The sequence below is a fragment of the Moschus berezovskii genome, chromosome 21, assembly GCF_049115385.1.
Source record: "Moschus berezovskii isolate FMDL1 chromosome 21, NW_MosBer_1.0, whole genome shotgun sequence".
Classification (NCBI taxonomy): Eukaryota; Metazoa; Chordata; class Mammalia; order Artiodactyla; family Moschidae; genus Moschus; species Moschus berezovskii.
Genome location: NC_142480.1, coordinates 68,163,092 through 68,172,404, shown reverse-complemented (window position 1 = coordinate 68,172,404; position 9,313 = coordinate 68,163,092).

Genomic DNA, 9,313 nt, shown 5'->3' with positions numbered 1-9,313 from the left:
TTCATATTTTTCTAACCACCCCTTAAACTATTGAACCATGAGTATTTATTTGTATCTATTTCTATGCACTATAGTTTTTGTTCTTTTATTAGAGGGAAGTTCTTGGTTGAGTCAGTGGGGCTGAGGCTGGATTTGAATTTTCACAGCTGAATGAGGGACACAGGAGTAGACAGAGTAATTTTCCATGGAGGATGTGAGAGGGCAGGAGTATACAGAACCTGTGCTGTCTGAAGGAAAACTTTGGTCGACTCTGCCATAAAAAGAACTATTTACAAGCCCAAGGAGCTGAAGGTGGCACAACAGTGGGAAGAACGTATTCTCCCTCTGCGAAAGCCAAGAGAGTCCTGGCATCAGAGCTTCCGGGGAGCGCAGGTTTGGTGCTGTTGGATGGAAGGCAGGGCTGAGAAGGTCAGAGTGAGGCCCCTTTGGGCAGGCGTCTGGGTGGGTGGGGGCTGCAGCTGAAGGCCAGGGCAGGTGAGCTGCTGGGGGTGAGTGTGAGGCCCCTCTCAGGACTCAGAATAAGGGGGCAAACCTTGAGGCCAACTCATTTCAGCTCCTCAAAGCCAGCCTTGTTTTGTGATCAAAGGCTGATGGAGGCTCAGTCAGAGGTTATGTTACTAGGACCTGAAAGATGATGCATGTATGACCGAGCAAGGAATTTCACAACCATTGGAATTCATTCCAAAGCTTGGCACAGTTTTTGGTTTGCTTCATGTTCCTGATGAGCACAACAGTCAGCAAACAGCTGGTGGCTACTGGGGCCCTTATGAGAGAAGGTGGCCAGCGGGCTGACTGCCTTCTCAGTCCAAGGAGACTTAAGGAGAGACAGGCTTGGAACACACTTCCCTGTTAAAGACAGGGACATTACCATTTGCTACAGCCCATGCAAATCAAGGCACATTAAAGTGAAACAAAAATTGATTGACTGAAACATTTGGTTTTGTGAATAAGAACTTCCTGATGTGACTGGAGAAGTCTGACAGTGCTTAAATGAAGACCAGGCCAGAGGTCAACGTGATGCCGGGTTTGATGGACCTCTGAAGGGTTACTGATCATCCTGTTGCCGGCCATAGACAGATTCCTCATAACTGACGCTAAAGTCTTGACAAAGTCAACAGGAGGGCCTCTTTCTCAGGCCCTCCTGAGAAACAGCTTATTTACTCAAAGAGTACTGTTTGCAGATGCCTCCCTCAACCCACTGCCTTGCCCAGGACAGATTTAATAAAATTTTAGAAAGAATGAGTTCAACCAATGTTTTAACAACTAAATAGATTCAGTGGCCATTACACTATTTCTGGGTTCAGGAGGAGAATAAGGACTACATTTAAAATAATCTTTTAATCTTGACATTTCAGGGTTTATTGGTGTGATATGTAGGTGAAATATAGTTGTTGATTTGAAAAAAGAAAGAATTGCTTTCTCAATGTAGGTAGATATCTTATTGGCCTGATAGCACTAAGCTCCTCCCATAGACGAGTTGACCAGGAGCCCAGGTGTGAGGAAACCTTATCTTCCAAATTGTGCTTTCCTCACCAATAGTCCTTGGCTTGCACCAGGGGTAGATTCTGTCAAGTAACAGTGACTGTAGCATCAAAGCTTGGAGAAGGCAATGGCAAGCCACTCCAGTACTCTTGCCTAGAAAATCCCATGGATGGAGGAGCCTGGTAGGCTGCAGTCCGTGGGGTCACTAAGGGTCACACATGACTGAGCGACTTCACTTTCACACACTGGAGACGGAAATGGCAACCCACTCCAGTGTTCTTGCCTGGAGAATCCCAGGGACGGGGGAGCCTGGTGGGCTGCCGTCAGTGGGGTCACACAGAGTCGGACACGACTGAAGTGACTTAGCAGCATCAAAGCTCACTGGGATATTCACAGTGGGTCCTCAGAAGTCCTCAGGTATCTTTACATTTCTCCAAAGAAGACATATAGATGACCAGTAAGAACATGAAAAGATGCTCAGCATCACTAATTTTTAGAGAAATGCAAATCAAAACAATAAGGAGGTACCACCTCACACTGGTCAGAATGGCCATAATTAAAAAGTCTACAAATAACAAATGTGGAGAAAAGTGAACCCTCCTACATTGTTGGTGGGAATCTAAATTGATACAACCACTATGAAGAACAGTATGGAGGTGCCTCACAAAGCTAAAAATAGAATTACCATGTGATCTAACAATCTCCTGGGAATGAAAGTGAAAGTGAAGTCACTCAGTCGTCTCCTACTCTTTGCGACCCCGTAGACTATAGCCCACCAGGCTCCTCCATCCACGCTATTCTCCAGGCAAGAATACTGGAGTGGGTTACCATTTCCTTCTCCAGGGGCTCTTCCCAACCCAGGAATCGAACCCAGGTCTCCTGCATTGCAGGCAGACGCTTTAATCTCTGAGCCACCAGGGTATACCTAGGCAAAACTATAACTTAAAAAGATATTTGCAATCTTATGTTCATAGCAGGACTATTTACAATAGCCAAGACATGGAAGCAATCTAAGTGTCCACTGACAAATGAATGGATAAAGACTGTGTGGTACATATGTACAATGAAATCTACTCAGCCATGAAGAAAAACAAAATAATGCCATTTGCATCAACATGGATGCAACTAAAGATTATCATACTAAGTGAAATAAATCAGAAAGAGAAAGACAAATATCAGATGATATCACTTACATGTAGAATCTAAAATATAGCACAAATGAACCTAACTACAAAACAGAAGCAGATTCACAGACATAGAGAACAGACTTGTAGTTCCCAAGGGTGGGTGGAGGGAGAGGGATGGACTGGGAGTCTGGGGTTGGTAGATGCAAACTATTACCTGTAGAATGGATTAACAACAAGGTCCTAATGTGTAGCAGAGTAAACTATATTGAATATCCTGTGATAAATCATACTGGAAAAGAATATTAAAAAGAATGTAGATATGTATGTAACTGGGTCACTTCTCTGTATAGCAGAGACTGGCTGCTGCTGCTGCTAAGTCGCTTCAGTCTTGTCCAACTCTGTGAGACCCCATAGACGGCAGCCCACCAGGCTCCCCCGTCCCTGGGATTCTTCAGGCAAGAACACTGGAGTGTGTCTCCATTTCCTTCTCCAGTGCATGAAAGTGAAAAGGGAAAGTGAAGTTGCTCAGTCGTGTCTGACTAGTAGCGACCCCAAGGACTGAAGCCTACCAAGTTTCTCTGTTCATGGGATTTTCCAGGCAAGAATACTGGAGTGGGGTGCCATTGCCTTCTCCTAGCAGAGATTGGCACAACACTGCAATTCAACCATACTTCAATCAAAAAAAAAAAAGAAGTGCCTTTTAATCAGTTCTCTTGGAAATGCACTAAGTTATTTGACTAGAGGTGTTTTGCTTTTTTTTACTTCAAAAGACCTCATAGCAGGGAACACTCTGTTTTCCGGTGGGGACTTTAAGAAACACTTTAGTATTGTTTCTGGGGACACATTTCTCTCTGAAACTAAACACAAGCTGTAATTATTTTTCTTTCTGTCTTTTTGATATGATTGTTCATCCTCCAGGACATAGACAAGGGCTGACTGATCATCATATTATCGCAGCATCTTGTCCAAGGCTTGACCAATAATTGCCACAGCAGGAAGCCACCTCTGCAAGATCGAATGTGTACCTGCAAGACCATTTGGCTGGGGGACTGGGCTTGGCCAAGGAGATGGAACTTGCCCTTGGACTTCCTAAGGAAGGGGACAGGCATTGTTCCTTCCAGCTGCTGAACTGTAAGATCTGTGGGCAACAATAGCTACTACACAATTTTCTGGTAGTTAACGCTTTTTGAGGCATTCATATGAGAGGATGGGTTACCTCTGTCCTGGGGACCCACTTCGACTGAGACAGTTATACATGGAGAATTGGGGTTCCTCTGAGCTCTGTGTTTCAGGGTTCAGTCTCCTGTTTTTGATGGACAGGAATTGTGCCAGAAGGCAGTTTCCAGGAATTGAGGCAGCCTACATATCACTCTATCTTTAGTCAGCTAGATAAATTGAAAAAAAAAAAAAGAATAAAATTAATTTTCTTTTCTCTAAAGTTTTTTAATCTTCAACTGCTCTTGTTTTATTTTCAAATGTTTTGTAATTTCATAAAACTTTTATTTTTAACCTAATTTTTAAAAACATTTTGAAATAATTGCAGATCACAGGAAACCGCAAAAAATAGTACAGAGAGATCCTCTCACACAGTTTCCCCTACGGGTAAGTTCTTGTATGAATAGACACAATATCATGATCAGGATAAGGTAATGATATTCTCTACTTCATTCTGGAGGTGTGTAGTTTGTATCTTCTTTCTCTTTATCTCTGTCAGTCTTAGCAGAAGCTTGTCAATTCTGTTGAAGTGTTCCAAGAATCAGCTTTTTGTTTTATTGATTTTCTCTATTGTTTCTCTGTTTTCATTTTCATTGAATTCTGCTTTCATATTTCTTTTTTTTCTGCTTGCTTTATGCTTATTTGTTCATTTTCTAATTTCTTGAGGTAGGAGCTTATTATTGATTTGAGAACTATTTACCTCTTTCACTTCAGTTCAGTTCAGTTCAGTCGCTCAGTCGTGTCCGACTCTTTGCGACCCTATGAATCACAGCACGCCAGGCCTCCCTGTCCATCACCAACTCCCAGAGTTCACTCAAACTCATGTCCATCGAGTCAGTGATGCCATCCAGCCATCTCATTCTCTGTCGTCCCCGTCTCCTCCCACCCCCAATCTCTCCTAGCATCAGACTCTTTTCCAGTGAGTCAACTCATCGCATGAGGTGGCCAAAGTATTCGAGTTTCAGCTTTAGCATCAGTCCTTCCAATGAACACCCAGGATTGATCTCCTCTAGAATGGACTGATTGGATCTCCTTGCAGTCCAAGGGACTCTCAAGAGTCTTCTCCAGCAAATTTCCCTCAGCAATAGCTTAGCTGCATTCAACACACTTTGACATGTTGTACTTTTATTTTTGTTTGGTTCTATGTATTTTTAAAATTTCCTCTGAGTCTTCCATTTACATTTATGGATTATGTAAGAGAGTGTTGTTTAATTTCCAAGTTTTGGGAGATTTTCCTCATATCTTTCTGTTACTGACTTCTAGTTTGATTTCTTTATGGTTGGAAGATATACTCTGCATGATTTTGATTCTTTTAAATTTGTTGAGATTTGTTTTATGACCCAGGATATACATTCAGCCCTCCATTTCCTTAGGATCTACATCTGGAAATTCAACCAACCACGGATCAAAAATATTTGAGAAAAAGAAAAATATTCCTGAAAGTTCCAAAAAGCAAAACTTGAGTTTACCACTTGGGCTGACGACTATTTACAGAGCATTTACATTGTGTTGGGTATTATAAGTAATCTATAGATGAGTTACATTACGTGGGAGGCTGTTCTAGCTTATATGCATATACTGCACAATTTTATATAAGGGACTTGAGCATCCTTTGATACTGATATCTGTTGGGTGGGGGTGGGGGAATCCCAGAACCAATACCCCCAAGGTAGACTATAGGCTATCTTGGTGGATGTGCCACTACATTGTATCCTGATAAACTCATTGTAAGTTGAAAATATCATAAGTGGAAAATGCATTTAATACATCTAATCTGCTGAACAATATACCTTGGGTTGCTGCTGCTGCTGCTAAGTCGCTTCAGTCATGTCCAACTCTGTGCTACCCCACAGACGGCAGCCCACCAGGCTTCCCCGTCCCTGGGGTTCTTCAGGCAAGAACACTGGAGTGGGTTGCCATTTGCTTCTCCAAAGCATGGAAGTGAAAAGTGAAAGTGAAGTCGCTCAGTCGTGTCCGACTCTTAGCGACTCTATGGACTGCTAAATGTGCTCAGAATGCTTACATTATCATACAGTTGGGAAAAATGATCTAATATAAATCCTGTTGTATCGTAAAGGGTCAAATATCTCATGTAAGTTATTGAATACTATACCAAAAGTTAAAAACAGAATTATTTTTATGTATAAGCTGTTACCCTCAGGAGTGTGTGGCTCACTGGGAGATGTGGCTCACTGCCACGACCTAGCATCATGACAGTGTCCTAATGCACATCACTAGCCCAGGAAAAGATCAAAATTCAAAGTTTGAAGTACAGTTTCTACCAAATATGTATAGTTTCTGCACCATGGTAAAGTTAAAAAAAAAAAAAGTAAGTCAGAGGAACTTTCTTGGTGGTCTAGCGGTTCAGACTCTGTCTTGCAATGCAGGGGATGTGAGGGAAGTAAGACCCCATATGCCATGTGCAACTAAGCCCTTGAGCTGCAACCACAGAGCCTGTAAGCCATGACTAGAGTCCGTGTGCCACAAGGAAAGATCCCTCATGCTGCAACTAAAACTTGAAGCAGCCAAATAAATAGATTAATAAATATATTTTGTAAATTGTAAGTCAAACTATTTTAAGTCGGGGCCATCTGTATTCTTCCCATATTAATCATTATGTTATTATTTGTCATTATATTTTATAGATATTAAGTGCGTGCATGCTAACAAGTCACCTCAGTCGTGTCTGTCTGTTTGAGACCCTACAGGCTGTAGCCCGCCAGGCTCGTCTGTCCATGGGGATTCTCCAGGCAAGAATACTGCAGTGGGTTGCCATGCCCTGCTTCAGGGGATCTTCCCGACCCAGAGATGGAACCAGTGTCTCTCACTTATGCATTGGCTGGTGGGTTCCTTACCACTAGCGCCATCTGGGAAGCCCAGATGTTTATCAGGTCCAATTGACTGATAGTGGTTTTTCCTAAGTATTTATTTATCTATTGACTGTGTCAAGTCTCAGTCACATGTGGGGTCTATTTCCCTGACCAGGGATTGAACCCGGGCTCCCCACTTTGGGAGCATGGAGTCGTAACCCCTGGACCACCAGGGGAGTTGTTCAGTTTTTCATTATTCGTGAACATTTTCTGTCTGTTAGTTCTATTATTAATGCTGTAACTGCTGATGGTCTTTCTTCATTACAAATGCTCTTGATATTCCACTTAACTTGATTTTACCACATACACATTTTGTGTAGGGCTAGAGCCTCCTATTAGAATTATCTGGAAGCTTTAAAAGATGCTGATGCCTGGGCCACATTTCCAATCAGTGAATCAGAATCTCTAGGGGTGAGAGTCCTGGGCATTAATCCTTTAAAAAACTCCCCAGGTGACTCTATTGTACAGCTACGGTTGAGGACCCCTGGGTAAAGTCGCCACATGATGCAACCCAAGCCTCCCAGGTAACTGTCCTAAGTAGAGACATACGGTCAAAAGCGGTGTCTGGAGTGGCCCTGTCCAGTGAACTGAGATGGTGGATGTGGTCTGCTCTGCAGTGTCTAATGGAGTAGCATGAGCCACCTATGGCTACTGAGAAGTTGAAATGTGGTGAGTGGGACTGAATAACTGAGGCTTTAATTTTATTTTAAGTAGCTTAAATTTAATCAGCCACATGTGGCTAGTGGCAACCACTTTGGATAGGCAGTTCTGGATTCATAAGACATTTCCTGTCTTGTTTTACCAGAAAAACAAATGTGCTTTTACCCAAAATTTCTAATGATAAATGATTCTAAGTGAAAATCTCAGTTAAAATGTACTTTTTTCATAATGAATAGTACATTTATCAGCAAAACACATAAATTAATGCTTTTTCTGTCTGTGAAGTGCCAAATTGCCAGTCCAGGTTAGATGCATTATACAGGATGCTTGGGCCTGGTATACTGGGATGAACCAGAGGGATGGGATGGGGAGGTATGTGGGAGGGGGGTTCAAGATGGGGAACACATGTACACCCGGGGCAGATTCATGTCAATGTATGGCAAAACCAATACAATAATGTAAAGTAAAAAAAAAAAAAAGTTCAAAGCACCTCTTTGATGACAAAGTTGCAAGGCTGAAAAATATTTCTAAATGATGCTGCTAACGAATAACACTTGTACCAGAAAATAAACTTACATTTTCTTTCAAGTATTTATGTGTTATCTGTGGCTTTTAAAGCAGACTCCCAGTATCCCAGTGGTACTGCTAATCTCTCTACTTAGAAAGGCTTTTAGTTACCATGAGTGCAATTGTAACAGTAAATGATTCAAATTCAAATGTGTTGGATCCAAAGAATGCTTACAATTATGTATAAACTGTAGGCAAGGTGGAGTAAAATGCACACATCTTGGCTTCTCAATGTTTGCAGCAAGATGGATGTATTTATAAAGTGAGCCAGCCCATGAATTCTTCACCAAGGAGTAATTCCTCAGACAGTGACTTATCATGGCTAGGCTGGGCAAAAATGTCTTGATGATAAGTCTGAAATAGAGAATTTTACATACCAAATGACAGGCAATGGGAAAACAGCGTTCTCTTTATTTTGAAGCATTTTTTCATCCTCTGGTTATTTTTAAATGCAATTTTTCATAATGGAATAAAACTAGAAAGAGGAGGCTATCATAAGTTCATCTAGAAAAAGGGCTACAAAGGTTCAGTTATGCAAAATAAGTAAGTTCTGTAAAACCATTATATAGCATTTTTCCTACAGCTAACAATACTATGTTGTACACTTAAACTCTGCTAAAAGAGTAGTCCTTAAGTGTTGTTAGCACAAAAACTTATAATGGTATTAAAGGAATGAAAGAAGTGATGGGTATGTTTATGGCCTTGATGGTGGCTATGGTTTCACAGGTGTATCCTATCTCCAAATTCATCCAGTTGTATACAGTAAATATGTATAGCTTTTTACATGTCAATTATGCTCTAATATGGAGAAGGAAATGGCAATTCACTCCAGTGTTCTTGCCTGGAGAATCCCAGGGACGGCGGAGCCTGGTGGGCTGCCGTCTATGGGGTCGCACAGAGTTGGACACGACTGAAGCGACTTAGCAGCAGCAGCAGCATGCTTCAATAAAATAGTTTAGGAGGGAGGATATGGGGAAGAGGGAGGTGGGAGGGGTGTTCAAGAAAGGGAACACATGTACACCCGGGGCGGATTCGTGTCAATGTATGGCAAAACCAACCAGTATATTAATGTAAGGTAATTTGCTTAAAATAAAATAGATTAAAAAAAATGGTTTAAAAGCAAAATAAAATAACAGGAAAAAGGCTATAATGAAAATCATTGCTTTGATTCTTCTTTCTAAAAACATTTCTGAGAAACTGAAATAATAAATATAGTATGAAAACCAGATATAATGTTTCCATATTTTGTCACTTAATGGAAAATACACTGCCACATTAATAGTGCATTTAAATTTGACAGAAAATATTGGGGGAAAAAATCCTTGATGGAAAGATTATGAATTCTTCCTTTCCACGGACACTTCAGCTCTAGGAACTGAGACCTTTAATTTT